The 12,914-nt window shown below is 36.5% G+C and overlaps 1 pseudogene; it reads right to left on the bottom strand.

Moving 5' to 3' along the window:
* Window positions 1-5,370: 5,370 nt before the first annotated feature.
* Window positions 5,371-11,938, bottom strand: LOC149373633 (IQ motif and ubiquitin-like domain-containing protein; annotated as a pseudogene).
* Window positions 11,939-12,914: the final 976 nt, after the last annotated feature.

Genomic DNA, 12,914 nt, shown 5'->3' with positions numbered 1-12,914 from the left:
CTGTAACCATAAACTTTTAATGAGATGCCTTTTATTGGTATTATAAAATATAATTAAACTTATCAGACAATTGCGAGTAAAAATCAATGACATGATAACAGATGTAATCTGAGAACTAAAAATTTATACTGCTGATGAACGCTAACAAAGTGTATTAAAATTTTGTTTGTTGGTCAGATCATTATAATACTTACTTATATAAGTGTTTGAACAAAATTTTTTTTTTCTTTCACTAGGAATTACGACGTTAAGTATAAACTTTCTCTAGCTACTCTCCCTTTATGTCCCGTCTTCACTCTTCCTCTTCTACAGCTTCTCTTCATTCAAAAAAATGTTTAACAGCAAAACAAGGAAAAATTTTTTAGGACATTTTTCGACAAGGCTTACTACATAACAGGTATTTTTACAGTAGACTCTCAAGTTATGAGTATCTGAATTGAGTGTTGGACAACAAAATTGATCTTAACATTATTAAACAGTAAATGGACGACTGTAAAAAGTGGATCAATTATTTTATATTATAAAAAGATTGAATTGTGTTTTCGACTTTAAGTTGATATGATTAAAACTATGAGATAAATAAAATTGTTTTAATTAATTATTTGTAAATAATATAGATTATATAATAAAACGTCATTATTTATTTTTTTTCTTGATACATTTTCTTTTATTGCCTGTAACAATGACTCATTCAAAATTTTTAATTTTTGTAACAATCTGGTACATCGACAACTGACTTGATTTTTACAGGAATCCAGATACATAGAACTTCGTCAGAGCAAAGTCTTGCCTCAATCCTATCCACATCGCACTCATCTGGGATGTTATATTTTATAATGAGTTGTGGAAAAGCATTTACAGAGTCGTCGTCTTGTTCATTTTTTTTTATGCCCGTTACTGAAATGGATTCATCAGTGACCTAAAATTCAACATATTTTTTTTTATTAACACTTGGAAATGTTTACTCCCAAGCATCACGAGACGTAAAATTGTTTACGCACCACGTTTGGAGATTAAGAAAGGCTCTAGATTTCATATTTACTATTTATTTATATGAAGCCTGAAGCTTTTTTAACTCACTCGCAAAGTGCGTAATGAACTATAACTGTATGTTCATAAAATTTCAAATATTACGGATCCAGTATTACACAATCTTAACAAAATATTTAGTACAAATTCTAAATGTTGTGATGTGTAACGTTTCATCAGTTGGTCAACTAGAAGGAATCAAAAAATTGGCAGTCGAAGGGTAGGCTTGTGATCACTTTGCCTAGAGTATCGGAGTGTAGCTAAAGACGGCATTCGCGGGACCGCATGGATGAGAGAAGCAGTGGAAAGAAAAACGCAGATTCACACGCACATATCTACAACTATTTTTTGCATATAACTACACAATGGTCCTCTACTTAAGATAGGCACTCAACACTTTGAAAAAAGATGAGGGAAGGGATGATGGGTGGCCTTCGGTTACTGGAAGGAGGATAAGGGGAAAATAGGCAATTGTGTTCGAGAAAGCCACCTTAGTAAATATTACTATACCTTAAAATCGTGCGAGGCAAGCTGCGCATAAGTTTGATCGTTGGCGGCCAATTTTTTATACTTCCTTATTTATGGAAATACTTACTCAATTAAGAGAAATATTGCCATATTAAAAAGTTTTCGATCATCATCGCAGGATTTTATATAATTAAAAATTAAAAAAAAAAAAAGAGAAAAAGATATAAACAAAGAACTTTATAGTTACGACAACGTTTAATGAATCCATGATAAATTTCGTGCAATCAATTTTTTTCACGTCCTACAAATATACCACTTTATTAAGTATTCAAGGAACAAAAAAAATAATAGTTATACGCCCCAAGGGGCAATAGTACGGTATAGTTCCATTGGGTCGTGTCAACACCCCGAATGTGATACCGCACTTTTACTCCGTGTAGCGTACTAAATTTTTTACCTCCCTTTAACAAAATTTTTAAGATAGAGAGCGTAGCAACCTTTCAAGTAAAATTCGCATCATATGCTTTCTATGAAAGTATTGTGGCTAAATCTGCGTATAAATTGTATCTAGAGCCGTGGGCCCAGGTAGCGAATATGCAATAGTAACCAAAACACTTTTGTATGAGCAGAGAAGGCAAGTTTTACCGAAAAGGAATGTTGCACTTTCGTTCTTCAAAACAGAGACGAAACGTCGTCTTTTGAAGGAGGGTCTAATGAATTCATATTTGAGTATCATAGCTCATGGCCTTACTTTAGCATTGTACTTTGATGACAAATCAACGCTCAGTTTAACATCCAAATTTCTTGATATGCTGCTGGGAGACGTGATCTGATGTTTTATTCCCAATAGGTTGCGATCGCGAAAAATTATTGCAGGCAAAGGAGGTTGGTTCATAGGATTTTTTACTGCCGGTCTACTTTCACCAGTAATCGGATCTTCCCAATCACTCATTTTTGTAAAACTACTAGAATTTAACAGCGCAAATGCTTGTTTGAAAAAGTCTGAAGAGTCACTGACGAAGACCAAAGTAGATTCTAGTGTTACTACGTGTCGCGTGCGTGACATCACTGCCGTATTTAGGAAGATACGTGCATCTGTATAGAGCCCACGAACGAAGAAAAACTAGTCAACACTATTCGATGCATAAAGGCTATTTTTTTAAATGAGTTAATTAAACAATAAGTTTGATTTGTCTTTAGATTTAAAAACTTGATTTATGTGTAGAAGAGAGCACGCTCTCTTCCGTACATCATCGCCATAAATGATTTCTGAAATCAATAACGACGCAAAAAATTGCCGTTATCTAAAAGGAATTATAATTGTGCCGATTTGATCAAAACTTACATCAATTTTAGTGATATGATCGATTGAACCTGTAGGACAATTGTAGTACCTTTAAATGTTGCAGACTTACTATTTTTACGAATTTTTTTTATCATTGATTAATGTTTTTTACCCAACAATTTTTTTTTTAATGATAACTTTCAGAAATTGTTAATGAACCTCAGGATCTATTATTGCTATATTATATTTTCCCACAATTTTCTTTTTTTTATGTCTGAAGATTATTTTAACAACAATTTTTTCCTAAATTTTGCATTTATTTCATAAGTGTTAAGAAAATCTGACATTTTTTAATCTTGTTTTTCATTTAATTTTTTTGTAACAGTAATTTTTGCCTGTTTTTAAGATGTACAGAAACACTTACTATTTTAAGACATTAACTTGAAAGTTACAGGATAATATAATAATAAGGTTTTATATTATAAAGAAAAATAAAGATCTGAAAAATATTATTCTAATACAGTTTTTATAATGTATAATGATTGTGACAACACCAGAATAATAGATAGTAAGGTAATACAAATCAAAAAAATTAAGTCATATTCTATTACTAGAGGGTTGAATAAATATATATACCAGGGAGGTGGAGCCGTATATATGAATATATCGTTGTATTGCTTTTACTTATTTATTTTTTATTATGTTTTTGTAAATCTATTATTTTCACAATACATAATGGGTAAACCTCTCGGTCACTCTCTTCCTTTCACTTATTTTTCGTTTTTGCTTGGTAAACCTGCACCTACTTTCGTTTTCCCTACAGTATCATCTAGAATTCGGTTCCCAACCCCAGTGCATTTCTGCACTTAGAATAATTTTTATTGTTTCCATGATCATAGCTTCGTTTATCGCACTTACTTTGACTAGATGGAATCCCCAATCTTGTGCGTTTGAGTTAAAATACGTTACAATAAACTCTTTTAAACTGACCAATTGCTCGACGGCCTTAAAAAAATCAGATATCTTCCTATCAAGCGAGTATGATTGACCCTTATAGGTCCTGTGTTTTACTTACTTTGCCGTGCTCTCGTTTATGAATAGCGTGCTCGTTGTTTTTACCTCTATTTGCATAATTTTTAAATTGTGCTTGTACGCCAGTCTCTCGTCAGTTAAAACTAGTGATATTATTTTGACTTCTACTGCAGATTAATCTACTTCCGATATTATTTGTTGAGTACCCTTAAAAAATCAGATTTGTTTAATGATTATTGCCTGCTCCATGTTGATATGTATTAGGTCGTACCTTAATTAAAAAATCATAAAAAAAAAGAAAACAAAGACTTCCACTTAAAGTCCATCCTCGCGACCCAAAAAGCTGAGCCTATCTTCCGTTTAAGATAGTCTGAGTAGTACTCCCCGCCACCCCCCAACGCAACAGTGGGCCTTAGCTTTGTCCTCTGTGAGCAGCACACAGTTTCAAGAACTCCAGGGCTGGTCGAGTTCGTAACGCGGAAAACCTAAATCTTCCAGCTCCGAGCTTTCCCTCAGCACCAAATGCCTGTGCCAGATGGTAAGCATCAAGTGTCGCCAGTCTAGCACCGAAACTGCATCGGCCAAGCCTTCGGGCTTATCTGTACGAATTGTGCGTAGGAGCCTCGCGAAAGGGCCCATGTCCAGAGGAATGCTCGAGTTGTCCTGCAATCGCACGCAGCCTGAATATTTAATTCATTTTTTATTAATTTTTTTTTTCTTCGGCCTTCTTAAAAAAATTAATAAACGATAATAAAACAAAATAAAATCTTAAAATTGATTATCGAGCACTTATAGAGCTGGTAGAAAATAACGGTTTAAAAAATAACATATAATATTCACATTTTTAGGCATGATGAGTACTCATGAGTTTTGTTTGTACATCACAGCCACACAAATAATGCCAATTTAACTTGTTGAATGTACAGGACAGGTATTTAAAGGTGGAGGAGATAACTTTTATTTCTTGCTTCTAATCATGTAATAGTTCACAAAAAAATAATGAATATATAAGACTCATTTAGACTTCTTTATGAACATTAAGGAATTAAATTTTAACAAAAAAACTTTTTTCAGGCTACGTAGGAATCTCCGTTCTGCAACAAAAACTTGCGAAGAACACGATTCATGTAATAGCACGATATAATCAAAAGTTAAAAACATGTGCAAAATGCATTATGTTTTATTTCGAGAAAAAAAAAATATTTTTATTTATAACAGAGTTGGATTTAAAATAAATACCAACTGTTATTTCATTCTCTGCGATGCAACTGCTCTGCTGAAATAAAACTAATTTAGTGAAACATTGCATACCATACGTCGACTTATAATCAAATTAAGTTTAAAACTCTTGAATTGTTCATTTTGATATTTATATTTTTTATTTACCTGACTACATAATCATAGTCTTTACTGTTAATTTTTTTAATGTATCATCATGGTTCAGCATCAAATGCGTGATCATACAAAAAAATGTCGTAACAAAGAAACAATGCTCCATTAGCATTATTGAAAAAATGGCAGTTACGGTCGCAAAACTTATGTAAAAAAATCCTACCTCACAGAGACATCCCCGGGTCCGAGTGGTATCTGACCATTGACTCAAAGTAAAGTCTCGCCAGTGCATTCATCTTCCTGAGTTTGCGAACCAGCTCTCCGTCGTAGGCATCCGGTGGGCCTGAGAAATCGCTCGCGAGCACCTCGTGCATCTGAGTCTCGCGTCTCGTCGCCAACAGATTATTCCAGGGCGTCCAGGGCTTGCGAGGGTCAAGCCTCGCGAGCCGCAGTCACTCGAGCTCGTCACACCCCGAAAAGATCGAGCGCCCTTGCCATATGTCATTCACCAGGTAACCAACTGCCTTTGAACCCACGACAAACGCAAGGCTGCTGGCACCGTCTCGTCTGCGGTAAACGAAAAGGGAATTGAAGTGGGGAAAAAAGAAGTTATTTGGGATGATCTAGAGGGTGGGGCTACCTAACAGCTTCGTGCCTTCACAGCTTTCTGAGCAACCTCTCGTAGATTTGTGGGTAGTGGCCAGGTCGGCGCTCTGGCCTGAGAGCCGTGCAGTCGACACACGTTCTCGAGACCCGCTCGCGGTGATCGGTCTCAAAAGCCTCGAGTCCCCTCAGATGCCGGCATGACGGGCACAGTCGCGTCCACGTTGATTCCTGCGAATTCATTAAAATTTTTTTCCCCTGTATTAATGATACATTTCTAAAAAACGTGTATCTATATTTTAAAAAAATCTGTCCATATCTGACCAAACTTGGACTCGCACTACTTGAAATTGAATTTATAGGAATACTGATTAAAAAAATATCCCCATGTCTGGCAAGACTTGGAATCGTACTACTTAAAATGGGTTTGATAGGAATGAATAGCGCCGAGGTCGTCGGTCAAAGAAGATGGAAAGAGATCGAGTCGTCCTTATGTCCGACGCCGAGTTTTAGCGAATAATTTTTAGCGCGTTTGGTTGGCCGGCATTGGGGTGGTAGCGCGCCGTATGTGAAAATTTCCTGACGGTAACACCCCCCGTTTCGATGTGAATAGCACCAATAACCCAACACGGTAATTAACCACGGTCCAAATTTAACAACGTTGGATCGAGTGAGCGAACAAACGTTAAAAACGCAGAACACATTGATGCAGCCGTTGTTTGTTTTTTTTTTTTCCACTATTGAACGACCACCACCACCACCACCACCACAAAGAGACACCGTGCGTGAAGGAGCTTGTCGAAGCAGGGTGTCACCATCGTCATCTTTAGGATGTTTGCGCAGAGCATTAGCCCGGAACAATAAGGAGCCAGCGGGTAAACTGGGCTATTAAGGTTAACGGGCTATTGGGTTATTGATAAATCACTAGCCTAAGTCGCAAGCTTGTTTCGTGCTCTCAAGTTTTCTTACGTTTGTCAAAGCGAATTGTTTAAACAAAATTTTCCCCCCCCACTTAAAGTTTTTACCGCTGGCTATCATCGTAAGACTCACTCGCGAAGGTATTTAGCCCAGCTGTTTCGGGGTTATTTCGCTGAAACTCCTGCTATATCGAAGATTTTCGCTTTGTTTATAGAATGCGCCCTGATTCAGTCCAGTCGGACCGACTTGGAACCTGCAAGGGGAACCTTCTAAAAACTCATAATCCTGAAAAATATAAGGTTTTCCGTGTAATTAGCCTGGCTGCTTTGATGAATCTCGCTCCAATCGCCGTCATATTAATTGAATTATTTAAAATTGATAACAGTAAGTTCAACATTTGCTATGATACTTTGGACGGCCTTGCCAACTAACTTATGCAATTTTTATTATTTTTTGTGAAGATGCAAGGGCCTGATATGATGAGGAAAAAAAAAAATTTTTAAACTTTGATGATCCCTAATTTAGGCTTATTTGGCTCTGTCTCCATTATTTACAAAGATACGTCTGTTTTAAATTTTGGCCATCTTTTTAACCCCAACATTCAGGTTTTTAGCGTTTCTACAGGTTTGTGATCATTCGCTGAGTTGTTTTGGTCTACCGGGACACTTGAATTATACATTTATGATATTTCTTGTGAAGTTGCAAGAGTCTGATATCAAGAAAAAAAAAAATTTTTTTTTTAAATGTTAGTGATCTTAAATTAAGGCTTATTCAGCTCTATCTTAATAATTTACAAGGATACAGCCGTTTTAAGTTTTAGCCATCTTTGTAACCTAAAAATTCAGGTTTTTAGCACTTCGACGGGTTTGTAATCATAAGCTAAGATGTTCTGGACCGCCTGGACACTTGAATAATACATTTATGATATTTTTCGTGTAATTGCAAAAGCCTTATATGAAAAAAAAAAAAATTTTCAAACATTTTTAAGATCCCAAATTAAGGCTTATTTCGCTCTATCTCCATTACTCACGGAGATACGGCTGTTTCAAATTTTAGCCATCTTTGAAACGTAAAATCTTAGTTTTTGAGCTTTTTTACGGGTTTAGGTCTATTTGCTTTCATGTTTTGGACTGCTTGGACACTAAACTACTACAATTTAATTTTTTTTTTTCGTAGTTGCAATGGCCTAATCAAGAAAAAAAAATTTTCTTTAATTATGATGATTTTAAATTAAGGCTTTTTTCGCTCTATCTTTATTATCTGCGGAGATACGGCCGTTTTAAGTTTTGGGCTATCTTTCAAACCTAAAATTTCAGTTTTTGAGCGTTTTTACGGGTTTGGGTCTATGTGCTTACATGTTCTAGATTGCCTGGATACTGAACCACTACAATTATATTTTTCTTTATGTTGTTACAAAGGTCTTATTAAGAAAAAAGAAAAAAAATTTTTTAATTTTGATAATTCTTAATCGAGGCTTATTTCGCTCTATCTTCATCATTTACAGAGCTACGGCTATTTCAAGTTTTGGCCAACTTTTGAACCCAAAATCTTAGTTTTTAAGCATTTTTACGGGTTTTGATCTATTTGCTTCAATGTTCTAGACTGCCTAAAAATTTCAACAACTTTGATTTCATTATTTTTTGTAAAGTTGCAAAGGCCTGATTTCAAAAAAAAAATTTTTTTTATAATTTTGATGATTCCAAATTAAGGCTTATTTTGCTCTATCTTTATTATTTACGAAGATACGGCTTTTTGAAGTTTTGGCCAATTTGTAAACCCTAAATCTTAGAATTTAATCGTTCTCACGAGTTTGGGACTATTTTCTTTGATGTTATAGACTGCCTGGACACTAAACCACTACAATATAATTTATTATTTTTGTGCAGTTGCAAAGGCCTGACATAAGAAAAAAAAAAAATTTTTTTAAATTTTGATGATTTTAAATTAAGTCTTTCTTTGCTCTATCTTTATTATTTACGGAGATACTACCGTTTTAAGTTTTGGTTATGTTTGAATCCCAAAATCTTATTTTTCCAAAATACTGATAATTTGGAATCTTAAAAATTTTTTTTTTATTTTTTTTTTTTTATTTCTTTAGGCCTTGCTTTTAAAAGAATAATTTACATTATAATTTACACTCCCCAACAGTCGAATAAATTTCTACGAACGACTACAAGGCCTTGGCAAGATCCAAAATCCTAAATTTTTAACTAAAACAATGACCAAAACTTTAAACGCCTGTTTTTCCGTGAATAATAATGATAGAGCGAAAAGAGCAATAATGTGGAACCATTGGAATTAATTTATTTTTTTCTAATCTTTTAAGGCCCTGCCTTGCTTTTGAAAGATTAATTCATATATTAAATTACCCTTCCCAACTGTCAAATAAATTCCTACGAACGACTACAAGGCCTTGGCATAATCCAAAATCCAAAATTTTTAGCAAAATCAATATCCAAAACCTTAAACGCCCGTATCTCCGATCAAATGCGTGATCATAGGAAAATATGTCATAACAAAAAAAAATGCTTTATTTGCATTATTGAAAAAATAGCAGTTACGGTCGTAACACTTATGTACAAAAATCCTACCTCACAGAGACATCCCCGAGTCCAAGTGGTACCTGACCATTGAGTCGAAGTAAAGTCTCGCCAGTGCATTCATCCTCCTGAGTTTGCGAACCAACTCTCCGTCGTAGGCATCCGGTGGGCCCGAGGAATTGCTCGTGAGCACCTCGTGCATCCGAGTCTCACGTCTTGTCGCCAACAGATTATTCCCGGGCGTCCAGGGCTTGCGAGCCGCAGTCACTCGAGCTCGTCACACCCCGAAAAGATCAAGCACCCGTGCCATATGTCATTCACCAGGTAACCAACTGCCTTTGGACCCACGACAAACGCAAGGCTACTGTCACCGTCTCTTCTGCGTTAAACGAAAAGGGAATTGAAGTGGGGAAAAAAGAAAATTTGGGATGATTTAAAGGGTTGGGCTACCTAACAGCTTCGTGCCTTTGCAGCTTTCTGAGCAACCTCTCGTAGATTTCTGGGTAGTGGCCAGGTCGGCGCCCTGGCCTGAGAGCCGTGCAGTCGACACACTTTCTCGAGACCTGCTCGCGGTGATCGGTCCCAAAAGCCTCGAGTCCCCTGAGATGCCCGCATGACGGGCACAGTCGCGTCCGCGTTGATTCCTGCGAATTCATTAAAATTTTTTTTCCCCTGTATTATAGATACATTTCTAAGAAACGTGTATCTATATTTTTAAAAAATCTGTTCATATCTGACCAAACTTGGACTTACACTACTTGAAATTGAATTTATAGGAATACCGATTAAAAAATATCCTCATGTCTGGCAAAACTTGGACTCGTACTACTTAAAATCAATTGAATGTGAAAACTGATTTAAAATTATTTTCCTGCCTTATCTTACTTGGACTCGCACTACTAAAAATCGGACTAACAGGAAAACTGATTAAAAAATATTCTTTTATCTTACCAAACTGGGACTAGTACTACTTAAAATTGAATTTATAGAAATACTGAAAAAAAAATTTTCTCATGTCTGACAAAATTTGGATTCGTACTACTTGAAATAGGTTTGATGGGAATACTGATTAAGAAAATTTTATCATGTTTGACTGAACTTGGGCTCGCACTACTTAAAATCGAATCGGTGGGAAAACTGATTTTAAAATATTCTCCTGTCTGGCCAAACTTGGACTCGTACTACTTAAAATCAGATTAATAGGAATATTGATTTGAAAATGTTCACCTGGCTGATCTTACTTGGACTCGCACTACTTCAAATGGGATCAGCAGGACAACTGATTTAAAAATATTTCCTGTCTGACTAAACTTGGACTCATACTACTCAAAATCGGATTGCTCAAGGTTTTCTGATTCCAGACAAATTACGGTGTATACTGCACACTAGGTAAATTTTCGGGAGTTCCCTTACCTTGGCTCGATTGTTGTGGTGAGCTGAGGCGTTCCCAGCTAGGTTGAGAAAGGCGGGCCTGACGCGGCTGCTCAGGTGTCTCAATAGACGCCGCGGCTGGAGTATCGAGGACGGCAAGGCAGCCTGCTCCAGCAGATACAGTTCCTGGTTTATCGAGTTCTCGAGACTCGTTGATGCTGCACATGTATGCTGGGACGCGATCCTTTTGACCAAGTACGGAAGCTCAACGCGGTTGCTCGGGTCGCACTGTTGCTCGTTGTTGTCGTCGTAGTCGTCCTGAGTCCGCAGGGCATCGTACACGTCCTTGAATTCGCGGGCTTGCTGGACGCTTAATGTGTCGATGCTTACTGGCTGCTTTTCTGCGTTGTTATTTACGGGATTGTACTTTAGTGCTCGCAAAAAGGGACTTTTTTGTTAAATTTGACGCTACGCTATAATTACACGGAAACGTCATTCTGAGAATCGACAAGCTTTATTTATTGAAACTCAATAGTGTTAATAAATATTGAGTTGGGAGCAGATCAACACCTTTAATGTGTTGCATTTGTACAGTTTTTTTCTTTGTGATCGTGCGTCAGCGTATGTGTGTATTGTATGCGTCCAACGTAGAAGTTATTCAATTTCACACTTCAGGGCAACCGTGCGAGAGTTCAAAGCCAAGAGGGATAAAAAAAGAGGAATAAAAGATATGGTGGAAAAATATTTCGTCTCAAGATATCCCACATAGATACGTAATACGAAAATACATGTTTGCAAACGTCAAAGTTGGGTGAAAAGTTGGTTTGGTATCTTAGTTATTTATCAAAAGATTGTATCTCGATTTTGATGCTATTGTCTCAGAAGTAGTACTCTTTTTCACTAATACCTGTGTTTAAAGAGACTCTATCCTGTCAGTTCACGGAGCAAATCAATTCCAAACATGATAAGAGGTGTACTATGTTTTGTTGTCTAAGGTCCAATGCAATCAATAATCACCTCTGAGCAGAACAGGCCTCGCGAGCACGTGGAGAAAGTTGGCCCTTGCACGCTCGGCTCTTCTCCTAGCGATGCTGCTTCTTGAGTTTTTTATCGCCCGAAAAGCCTCGACCTCCTGCTCCAGCTTCCTCGCTCGTGCCGCAATCCTCGACTCAGCTTCGTTGTAAGACTCGCGGATTCTCGCTTCCTCGGTAACGCTCTAGTGCTCCACTAAGCTCCGCAAAACCGCGAGATCCAAGGACTTGTTGACCCCATTATTGGGTGCCGCTGGATTATTCATCAAGTGGAGTTGGCTGCTGATTTCTTGGGTCGACGGAATGGCTTGTTTGGTGCTGCAGTGCATCGAGAAGTTCAATTACTTTTGCTCAAACTATTTGGACTATTGATTGGACAAATGAAAAATCATACTATCTGTCTCGTTAGGACGATTCATTGTCATCCTTCCAAGATTCCTTTAAGACATCTTTTTTCGACCATTCAAGATGGCTGGAAAAAATCGTTTTTTTTTTATGTTTCCAAGCCTTTGTCGTTGCATGATTTTTATTAACTTATGTATTTTCAAGGCGTAAAAGAAACACTATAAGGATTTTCGTTTTTATTAATACAAACATAACTTGTGTAAGACGATTGTAAAAAGTTCTGACTTTAAACTTTTTTTTTTAAGTGTGCTCTTTACACTCGTATACACGTGCATTTTCGTTAAAGTAGTCATGTTCGTATAAAAATCAACAAAGGAACCTTAAAAATATTTTTAAAATAAGACATGTATGTTGTCGCAAGATTTTTTAATTATAAGTGCTCATTGTTTTGACAAATTGAAAAATACATTGCAATAAAAAATAATCATTGGAAGAACAATTAAAGGTATTAAAATTATAACTGAGGAATCTTGAAATTATTAGTTTTCCAGGTAAACAATTTGAGCTGTCGCCATTCTTGTCCTCAATACGCTGCCGACGACCTTGATAAACTTTGTAAATATTTTTATTATTACTATTCATCCCTTTTTTTCTACTCCTCCTCTCTTCCGTGAGTGCACTTATTTTATGTCTAGGGACCCATCGTGTTATTAATTTCTGCAGGGCAGAAAAGAGATAGATGCTGTGAAACGAGTCGTGAGGATGCAGACATCCATCAATGGATAGGTGTATTACGAGAAAAATTGAAGTACACGCGTACGTATATGGAGCAATGAAATAGTTGCGCATCTCCCTTTAACTTTGATATCGACGAAACGAACCAAACAGAATCCATTATAGACTACAACGTGAGATCCGATGTCTTAGTACCTACATACTGGTGTAATATCGATCAAATAA

The sequence above is a fragment of the Copidosoma floridanum genome, unplaced genomic scaffold (genome assembly GCF_036245765.1).
Source record: "Copidosoma floridanum isolate Cflo_tuat_1 unplaced genomic scaffold, Cflo_Japanese_pri ptg000030l, whole genome shotgun sequence".
NCBI classification, from domain to species: domain Eukaryota; kingdom Metazoa; phylum Arthropoda; class Insecta; order Hymenoptera; family Encyrtidae; genus Copidosoma; species Copidosoma floridanum.
Note: the sequence above shows the minus strand (reverse complement) of the source record. Positions and strands in the feature narration are given on the sequence as shown.